Source organism: Callorhinus ursinus, unplaced genomic scaffold (assembly GCF_003265705.2).
Source record: "Callorhinus ursinus isolate GAN/ISIS: 27379988/994484 unplaced genomic scaffold, GSC_fseal_2.0 scaffold6, whole genome shotgun sequence".
Classification (NCBI taxonomy): domain Eukaryota; kingdom Metazoa; phylum Chordata; class Mammalia; order Carnivora; family Otariidae; genus Callorhinus; species Callorhinus ursinus.
The window spans coordinates 6815523-6826548 of NW_027397068.1; the positions used below are offsets into that span (position 1 = coordinate 6815523).

The 11026-nt window shown below is 42.2% G+C and overlaps 1 pseudogene; it reads left to right on the top strand.

Annotated features, from left to right (window-relative positions):
• The first annotated feature begins 3024 nt into the window (after positions 1-3024).
• Positions 3025-4110, top strand: LOC112815842 (large ribosomal subunit protein uL10 pseudogene; annotated as a pseudogene).
• The last annotated feature ends 6916 nt before the right edge of the window (positions 4111-11026 follow it).

Below are 11026 nucleotides of genomic sequence, written 5' to 3' on the forward strand. Positions count from 1 at the left end.
TGAGTGTTACTGGAGTGGTTGGGGGTGGGAGGGATGGGGTGGTTGGGTGATAGACATTGGGGAGGGTATGTGCTACGGTGAGCGCTGTGAATTGTGCAAGACTGTTGAATCACAGATCTGTACTTCTGAAACAAATAACGCAACATATTTTAAGAAAAAAGAAAAAGAAGAAGATAACAGGAGAGGAAGAAAAGGGGAGTATGTCAGAGAGGGAGACGAACCATGAGAGATGATGGACTCTGAAAAACAAACTGAGGGTTCTAGAGGGGAGGGGGGTAGGGGGATGGGTTAGCCTGGTGATGGGTATTGAGGGGGGTACGTTCTGCATGGAGCACTGGGTGTTATGAACAAACAATGCATCGTGGAACACTGCATCAGAAACTAATGATGTAATATACGGCGATTAACATAACAATAAAAAATTTAAAAAAAAATGGAATGCTTAGCATGAGATTTATTGTCTTTAATAATTTAATAACTATATTACATGCGGAAAATTATCCAATTTTATTTTATGATGATGATGTTTTGTGTGATATTAAAGAGTTTGAAGAATTTTATCTCATTTCCAATCTGAAATCTAGGGAGAGACAATGGGCTCTTTACTATCATCATAGCACAGGGAAGACAAGATAAATTTTAGTGTGAATGAGGATTACCCAACGGGATTTGAATATTTTTGAAATGCTTTAACTCTCATCTATGAAATAATGGAAAACTTTTCACACAGTTGCTATCTTACCCAGCTTATAACTAAAATGGCAATAAAACAACTGCACATAAGCTTTGGTACAGATGGAGCCTTAGCAGTATAGTGAAGTCCGCACCATTAATAAATCTTAGAACTGAGAGTGGAATTGAGAGGTGGGGATAATGAGACTAATGGGCAATGTTCATGCCAGGAGTGCCTCCCAGCTTGCGATTATATGGTAAAGTTCTAGAAACTGTCAGTTCCTGTCACTGGGCAAGAGGAAGATGGTGTCTCTGCTATTGACCATGGAGGCCAGGGTCTTCTAGGGGTCATCCATGAACCCCAAACATTCTGCTTAGGGGAGCACAAAAATTATTCAGCAAACTTTACTGAGGACCTATTTTGTCCTGTGCAGGATGCCTGGATCTGAAAGGAACTGAGATAGGAGAAATAGTCCCTGCCAAGAGGAACGCCCTGTTGGCCTGGAAGATTGACTTGTGAAGTGCATAATAATTACAACACCCTGTGTGAAGTGCTGCCATCAAGTGTGGTGGAACATAAACAGAAGAAGTACCAGCTTTGCCTAGAGGCAGCAAGCAATGCTTCACTGAGGAGGTGACATTAGACCAGGGGTAGATACTTGCTCTCTTATTAGGAAACAGGGAACCATCTTTCAAATACTGAGAACAGCATTTTAAAAGAGGCAAGACATTCTTTTGGAGAATGTTGCATAGCTCAAGTAGCTGAAGCAGAGATTCTACCTCTGTCCATTTTTGTTGTCCAGCATCTAATTTCACTTTTTTTTAGAGAGAGAGAGAGAGAAAAAGAGAGCGAGTCCATGTATGTGAGCAGCAGGGTGGAGGGTAGGGGCAGAGGGAGAGAGAGAGAGAGAATCTTAAGCTCCATGCCCAGCACAGAGCCCAACGTGGGGCTGGACCTCACAACTTGAGATCATGACCTGAGCCGACATCAAGAGTCGGACACTTAACAACCTGAGCCACCCAGGCACCCCAAAGCTAATTTCAGTTTTGATGGCCAACTTTTCCCTATGCAGCAAGTCTGACTCTTGTTTCTGCACCCCTCACCACCTCCCCCTTTCTTGGCAAGAAATGGCTATCTAACAGGTTCTAGCCACTCAGATGGAGCAAGGAAGGGAGGCAGAAAAACACATGAAGTCGAGAATCCTTCTGGTGTTAACAGCATCATTGGGGTTGAAATTTCCAGGGACAGTGGCTGTGGGGCCATGGCACACCCAATGTCCAGAAGCAGTGTCCCCAGAGAGTGGCAGTGGTTGGAGAAAGCCCAGGACCATTGTTCTGTAGTGGCCATACTTAACAGTCTCAACTCTCTTGCTTCTGTAGTCTGCTTTTGCCTGTGGTTTTTCTATTTAGTCTCCTTTTCTTCCTGCCTTTCTGAGTCTGGTTCTTCAATCTTCCCAAGGTTTCTATGAGTTTCTCAATATATCTTCTCAATAAACTCTTGATGTGATATATTGAGAAACTCAATAAGTGAAATTCTTTTTGCAAAAAAATCAGCCATGATTCTTGCAACTAATGACCCTATTTAGGTCAATAGTGTTCATGTATAAGTGGAGAGTGTGAAGGGCAGTTAGGGCAGAGTGTGAAGGATCTCATGCTATGCTAAATATATTTTTTTCATATCTAAGACCTAAAATAAGGGAATGATATGATCATATGTGTATTTTAAAAAATAATTCTGTTGTTGATGTTGAGATTGGTAAAGAAAAGAATGAAGACAGGAGTCTAGGTAGAAGACTATTGTGATGGTCAGGTAAGAGATAATGAAGGCTTTAAAAGGAAAAGGCAGTGATTAAGAAAGAGAGAAGAGGATTTGAGAGATTTTCCAGAAGCTAAATGTATTGGTTTGGATGACTTATGCTGTGGGTTAGAGGGAGAAGTTGATGATGGCTCTAAGTCTTCTAGCTTGGGTGAATGGATGGATAGAAGGCTGATGGGGCCATTGATTAGGTAAGCCAAAGAGGTTTTGGATATATATTTAAAGTACAATTACCCGGTAGGCAGGTACATATACAGAACTGAACTGGAGCAGAAAAGTGAGGGATGGAAAAGTATGAATGGCGTGATCAGAGTATTTAGGTGATCAGAGTAGATGAAGCACCTTTGAGAGCTATAGATAGGTAAATAGCTGGCTAAAGAAAATATCCTCAAGAATATCAGCAGTGACCACTCTCAAAGCTACTTTACAGCTCCTTTCATCCAATGACCAGCTATTTGTTGCATAACTTGTGAAAGGTATTCAACCTCAATTTTAGTTAGCAAAAAGAGGTACACAATGGCTCTTCTCTCCAGTTGTCCTCGTGAGAGTGACATCGTCTTTAAACCCTGCGTGGCAATCCCTGATGCACCGCCGTGATGCCCAGGGAAGACAGGGTGACCTGGAAGTCCAACTACTTCCTTAAGATCATCCAACTTTTGGATGATTATCCGAAATGCTTCATTGTGGGAGCAGACAATGTGGGTTCAAAGCAGATGCAGTAGATCCGCATGTCCCTCCGCGGGAAGGCTGTCGTGCTGATGGGCAAGAACACCATGATGCACAAGGCCATCCGAGGGTATCTGGAGAACAACCCAGCTCTGGAGAAACTGTTGCCTCATATCCGGGGGAATGAGGGCTTTGTGTTCACCAAGGAGGACCTCACTGAGATCAGGGACATGCTGCTGGCCAATAAGGCGCCAGCTGCCGCCCGTGCTGGTGCCATAGCCCCCTGTGAAGTCACTGTGCCAGCCCAGAACACTGGTCTGAGGCCCGAGAAGACCTCCTTCTTCCAGGCTTTAGGCATCACCACTAAAATCTCCAGAGGCACCATTGAAATCCTGAATGATGTGCAGCTGATTAAGACCGGAGACAAAGTGGGAGCCAGCAAAGCCACACTGCTGAACATGCTGAACATCTTCCCCTTCTCCTTTGGGCTGATCATCCAGCAGGTGTTTGACAATGGCAGCATCTACAACCCTGAAGTGCTTGACATCACAAAGGAGACTCTGCATTCTCGCTTCCTGGAGGGTGTCTGCAATGTTGCCAGCGTATGTCTGCAGATAGTTTACCTGACTGTTGTATCAGTGCCCCATTCTATCATCAATGGATACAAGTGGGTCCTGGCTTTGTCTGTGGAGACTGATTACACCTTCTCACTTGCTGAAAAGGTCAAGGCCTTCTTGGCTGATCCATCTGAGTTTGTGGCCGCTACCCCCGTGGCCGCTGCCCCCACCTCTGCACCTGCTGCCACCACGGCCCCAGCCAAGGTTGAAGCAAAGGAGGAGTCGGAGGAGTCAGGCAAGGATATGGGATTTGGTCTCTTCGACTAATCGCCAAAAAGCAACCAATTCAGCCAAGTTTATTTGTGAAACAAGGAAATAAAGGCTCCTCTTAAAAAAAAAGAGGTACACTATGATTTCATTTTGTAATTTACATTTTAAAAGCAGCAGAATATTTTTTCAAAGGCCTTATGACACAGAACCCCAATTTATAAAACATCTGAAACTAGAGAGGCTCTGGTTGAAACAGGCACAGAGGCCAGGCGTCCCAGGACAGCCTTGACCCACCTCCTCAGAACCCTAAGGCTCCAGATAGACTATACATCTGTCTGTATGCATATGCAGACCTGTAACAGGAGACTCACAGCCTCCCTCCAAAGTATCCCCCAGTCCTTACCTGTGCTTACTGATGGATTTGCCTTGCTTCTCTTCTGCGGCCCTGGCTCCGGTTTGTTTCTGGTAGCTGCTTGTGACGCCACATGGAGGAGCTACACATGGCCACCATGAAGACCCGATGTCCACACCAAGGTAGCGTCTCAGGGTACACGCACAATTCCCTAACCTGGGTGTCAGGACAGTGCTTGATGCCCAGCACAGGTGAGCATGAGGGCCTTTTCTCTCATACTCTGACATGCCTTTCTCGGCAGCCTAAAGCACATTTGAACATTTCCATCTGCCTCTAGTCTTTGCCTTTTGAATAAACCCTATCTACTAGTCCAGATGGGAACAGATACCATACCCTTCCTTCTATCTATACCTTCTTTCAGTGAACCTCACTCTGAAAAAAAAAAAAAGACAAATAAATGATGTCAAACAGGTATGTTTGTAATGGTGTGGTTGTGTGTGTATGCATATGTATGAATATGTGTGTGAAAGAGACCTATACCATCAAAATCCTGCTACACATGGAACACAGCTTAAAAACCAATGGACTGTTTGGAAAGAACAATGGCTTTGTCATGATACTTATCTCTCTGTATCTTCCCTGCCCCCCTATTGTTAAGTTACAGGAGAGTGTTGGTAAGTACTTGACATTGGTAGGTGCTTAGCAAATAATTGAGAAAATGGGTCTGCTCTTTTTACCTAGATAATTAAAATGGGTGTACTTAGTATATGCCCTTTGAAGTGGGCTTCCACTTTGTGCTCTTTGTCTTTTTCATTCAAAACTGACCTCTCCTGGGGCGCCTGGGTGGCTCAGTCTGCCTTAGGCTCAGGTCATGATCCCAGGGTTCTGGGATCAAGCCCCGCATCGGGCTCCCTGCTCCACAGGAAGCCTGCTTCTCCCTCTCCCACTCCTCCTGCTTGTATTTCCCCCTTTCCATGTGTCTCTGTCTGTCAAATAAATAAATGAAATCTTTTTTTTATAAATTTTTTTAAGATTTATTTATTTATTTGAAAGAGAGAGAGTGAGAGAGAGTATGAGAGGGGAGAGGGTCAAAGGGAGAAGCAGACTCCCCACTGAGTGGGGAGCCCGATGTGGGACTCGATCCCAGGACTCCGGGATCATGACCAGAGCCGAAGGCAGTCCCTTAACCAACTGAGCCCCCCAGGCGCCCATAAATAAATGAAATCTTTAAAAAAAAAAACAAAACTGACCTCTCCTGTATGGGTGTACATACATATTACAGAAGAGATATGTACTTAGACACAGACAAGATGTCGAATATGTGAAATCATTTAATGAGTATGGGGAACTGTATCTTCTCTTTATTATGGAGAACTTTGTGTGTACAAGATCTCATTGCCAGATGACTTGAACTGCATAAATATTTTCAAGATACTCCCAACTAACAATCTGTGAACAAGGGTGAACCTATAGAAATATTGTGCAAAAGCATTTGTGCCTTTTGCCTCCGAACACATTTTTGGAACAAGCATGGTAGTTGGAGCAACAAACAACAACAAGCATTTCTCAGCAAAACAAGCTTTTGGAATGAAAATAAGCATCAGGGCTATCAGCCAGGCAAAATCATGCAGATGTTGACCATTTTCATTTTTGTAAAATAGTATTTTGTCTGTTGTTGGTGGCCTTTTTGTACCATATGCTCTTCTCTTCGTCCCACTTTATATCAGACACAGAAAGATCCTCAAAGAGATTTCCTGTCCCTTGCTAATCCATTCATCCTTTCTTCCTCTTAAACAAAGCCTTGTATGGAGTAACTATTTAGTAACAGAAGGCTTCAGGTTTTCAGATAACAGCTTAAATTTTCTATTTCATTGTTTGCAAAGCTTTATATTGGAACAATGTTTTAGAGAGGGATAGTACAATGTTATCATCTATGATAAAAGTTTTGTATGTTTTGTATATTTCTCATTTAAAATCTATCACTGGATATGAGACCATTTTATCCAGGTTGTTCATACATTCATTCCTTTGTTCATTTATTCAACAAATATTTCATGAGCACCAGTGACTGATAACTCTGGAGAAGATCTGTGACTAAGGAAAAGATGATCCTTGCCATGACAGGGCTTCAGAGCGGTCAGAATCCTAAAAGTGTTTGCAAAAACCACACAGAAAACCTGGAATCTCTGCCAATCGTTTTTGGATTCAGTATGAAAAAGTCAAAAGACACTGGGAATGATACCCTTCCTGTTCCCATATGCTGATGGTCTTACACTTAAATCAATTTTATTATTCTGACTTATTAACTGGGACTTGGCTCAGATATATGAAACAATTTGGTAAACCTGATGATTGAGCTCAGCCATTTATGTTATATATATTCATACATTATATTTACGATGAATTACTCTTTAAAATTTCCATGTTGCATGTAAATGCTTTCCAATAATAATGTCATTTTTGAGTGTTATCTTAGAAGGTCTATCCTTTTTTATTGCTCAGCTTTATAAGGAGGGGTTATCACTGCAAACATGACAAAGAAAGCAGTTTGAACAAAGTTCTTAATTCACCACTGTTTGTTTGCTTTTAATTCAGTATGAAACTGTTAACCTTTACAAAAAGACAACTAGGAAAATGGCTAAATATTTATTTTCATAATCTCCAGTTTCACATATTTGTAAGTTCAGAACTGAAATCCTATATCTCCTCTGACGCCCTAGCAGAGTTAATGGTACAAACTCCTTTTTTGAACTTTTTCCCTGACTTAGTCTCTTAATTTTTTATGGCTCTAAAAAATAAAACATGAAAAGGCAAAGCCAGATATATTTTATCTTTCATGTATGACAGATGTTCCCTCACCCATGTTTCATGGGCATAATCCGGCTTTTGAAAACCTGGAGATGGATGTTGCTGCCGGCAAAGCCTCAAGAAAAAAGGAGTAGCTATCTTGATGAGCAAATCCTTCGTAATGAGTCTTAGGGCCCTGTACTCTTCGGTCTTCTGGAGGAGATCCTACATTGAGTGGTAAAAAAATTAGCATGAGACTGAAATGTAAAAAATGGCTCTAAGTGTACCACTGGTGGTAGCGGCCATTTGGATAGAACGTTTTCCATTGGTGCCATTTTAAATTTACTTGACCAGTTGCTTTTTGGTTTTGTTTTGTTTTTAAATATTAGATGCACAGAAGTGAAGGCCAAGCAGTTTGATTTGTAAGATGGTCATGCAAACATCGGTGTTCATATGGATATTTTAATGGACAAACAAGGAAAAATAAGTTGATTAGCTATAGACATAAAACAAGCCAGAGGCTCTAGCTACCAAACTGGTACAAGATAAAAGTCTGCTTTAATCATCACAGGACAGAGACATTCTCTCTTGGTTCAGGCTGATCCTATCTCCTTATAATGCTGGCAGACAGAGCAGCTTTGCCTTTCAGATTTTCACCCAGTTATTTTTAGTTCTTCTGAAGCCTGGGAAATAAGAAATATAACCTCCTTGAAAAATCCAAGTGAGCCAACCATAGCAGGGCCTCTGAATCTGATTAGATAAAACAACAAAGAGGTTCTGTCAGGCCAGAGGCAGGAAGAGCCAAGGTGGGTGGCAATCTCTGCTCAACTCAGGGGAAATGTAGCCTCAAAGAATTCAAAAGTGGGTGAAAAAAATAACATAAGCACTAGACAACTTTCCCACATCTCAGGTCACTCTCTAAATACAGCTAGAAAAATTTTCCCTGCACTAAACTTTTTTTTTAATTTTTGAAGTATAATAAACAGTATGTGAATGTATGTTTATCCTAAGCACCACACTGAGAGAGAGGTTCGCTCTCTGCTAGTGTTTGTGCTCAATGTGAACCATTTTTCAACCCTCTTATTAGCTTGGAAGGTAAATCAGGCAAATTTAAGTTATAAAAGTAACTATTTGTTTCTAAATTTCTAATTTGATATTGGAGGGATTTAATGCAGTCCTTTCCCTCCATTATTAAAATGGAAGTGGATCACGGGAGTATATATGCTGGATTGAAATTCTCCCCTTAGGTGGAGTTGAGAAAGAAAGTCTGTTCAAGTTCTACTCCTGGATTCCTGGTCTGCCAGATTTTAGCCTGGTGAACAGGAGGCAGAGTCTAAGCAGGGAGGTGGGGGTGGTCGATGTGCTGACAGTTGTCATCAGTAGCTTTGACAGGGCTACTGAATAAGCAACGTTATGCATGCCCGTCCCCAGCATCACCACTTTGTAAAAGAAAACAAATAAAAGGGGGCTGGGTACTGAAATACAAGAGAGTGGACATCTGGCATCTTTCCGTCTTGGGAAGTCACTGAAGTGCTCTGTTCTTCAATCTCACTGTTCAAGATGGAGGAATTGCCTTCCATGCCACATTCATTTGATAACTGGAAAATCAGTTAACCTGGCTCCAGGTTCTTGCCCATTTCCCCCTATATTGCTGATGTCCATGTTAAAACTGGAGAAGCTAAAAAAAAAAAAAAAAAGGTCGAATTAATAACGAGGCATTTAATTTGTTTCTTAGCTATGAGTAAAGTCAACCCTGCTATACTTCCTTCCTATTTTTGCTCTGAATTTCTCAGCTCTCTCTTCAGCAATACCCTGATTCTTCTTTAACATAGCGTGAGCAGCTGAGAGGAACCGTGGCAGACGTGGGAGAGGGTTTTAGTGAAGGAAGTGGAGCACAGTTGGGCCAGGGATTCCTACAGCCAGTGCAGAGAGCTGGGAGACATTCAGGTTTAGAGAGCATGAGGAAACAGGGGTGGTGGGCTCAGCTGAGATCCCAGCAGGGACCATGACCCACCACATTCTACTTCTTAAGCCAGGGCTGGGTGAAGTTGTTCCCTGCGGATGCACAGGTCTTCGGTGTCTGGTCCCAGATTCCACGATGGTTGTGGATATTATGGGTCATCCAGAAGTAAACGAACTATTATTTCACCCCTATTCCTTCAAATCAGAGAGCACCACTGATAGTCCCTAAGCATCGAGGTGAAGATGCTCTTGGCTTCCCTGCCCCCGTGGCATTGAGCACATGGCCTAGGACAAACTGTTTGGTCTGAGCTAGTTCTGTCTCTTTCTTGTGTCCTGGCTGTGCGATGCCATGTGGGAGTGGGAACTGGAATTTGCTTCTCAGTCACACTGTGGCTCTGTTAGTTTAGGGATCCTTAGAGTCAGACTTGGAAATCTGATGACCCCTCTCAAGACAGCCACCTACACATTTCTGCTTTTTCCTTTGCAGATACTCCTACACTAATACACTAAGGTATTGGGAGACTTCGGCTATTAAAATATTATACACCTTTTTATATCATACACTCATTTTTACCTGAAGAAAACACCTCAACCAAGCGTGTCTATCTATCCTGTGAAATATATAATATTGGTCCTTGGTTTGCACTTTCATGAGGCCAGATTGTGGGATCACCTGTATGGAAGAGTTCGGGATGCTGTTGACAACTTCTCTGTTTGAAGTTTCACTTGTGGCTCGTGAGACAGACCATTTACACTAAAAAATCCCGAAATCCTCATTTAGAATATGCATTCCAAAAAGAAGTCCTAGGACCCATGACCTCATTTTAAACTTTAGATGAACTTTGTAATTAAAAGTTTGCATGACGGTGTTAAAATCGATTACACAGTTCTCTCTCAGCCTAAGGAATAGTAGATAAATCATTACTTTCTAGCCATTGTTTTTTTTTTTAAAGATTTTATTTATTTATTTGACAGACACACAGCAAGAGAGGGAACACAAATAAGGGGAGTGGGAGAGGGAGAAGCAGGCCTCCCGTGGAACAGGGAGCCCGATGCGGGGCTCGATCCTGGGACCCTGAGATCATGACCTGAGCTGTAGGCAGACGCTTAATGACTGAGCCACCCAGGCACCCCTGGCCATTGGTTTTCCCATCTGCAAAATAAAATACATTTAGGGAGAATTTCTCAGTTTGCAAAGTGTTTTCCCACATGCTCTTTTTTTTTTTTTTTTTTTTAATGCTCCAGTTTAGGCTAGATGGTCTATAAGGTCCCCCCAGCCTTAAACTTCTATGAGTCTGTGGCTACACTTCTATTATAGGATACAGACTGGAAGGAGGTTTCTAACAACAGAAACAGTAGAATGAACCGACTTCATGCAAGTACAGTGATGTAGGAATGCTCTTCATAAAGTTCTTGTATCTTTAGATAGTGCTTTTAAAAAATCACCATATGGTGCTCAGGCTTTTTGTTTAAAGGGTCAGATAGTCATCATCTGGGGGTTCTGAAGTGGAGGAGACAGTCTGTCAGTGCCCTGGGAGCCAGAGCAGCTGAGCATTTGAAGTCAGGCAGCCACCCACATAGTGCCAAATTTGTCACCATGGAATTGTCTGTGCAAGCTCTGGAAGAGAGCACAAAGAACATGACACCTGTCCTCTCGTTTATTCCCTTTCTTTCAGCATCTTTTTCACTAATCACCTCTGAACTGCATCAGTTCAAGAAATAAACACTGGCAGAGACAAGCCTCTGGCAGAGCACTCAAAGAGTCTCTCCAAAATGTGTCTTGAAAATAATACCCAAATTAAGCCTAAAGACCAGGCTGTTCTCTTTGTCGTTGCAAGCTTTTTGAAAATGCTCATTTCCTTAAGGTGATAAAACTTTTTCAAGGAAATAAGAATTTGGTCAGGATCCATGGCGTCTCGTTCTTAGCCAGCACTTTCAGGGAAT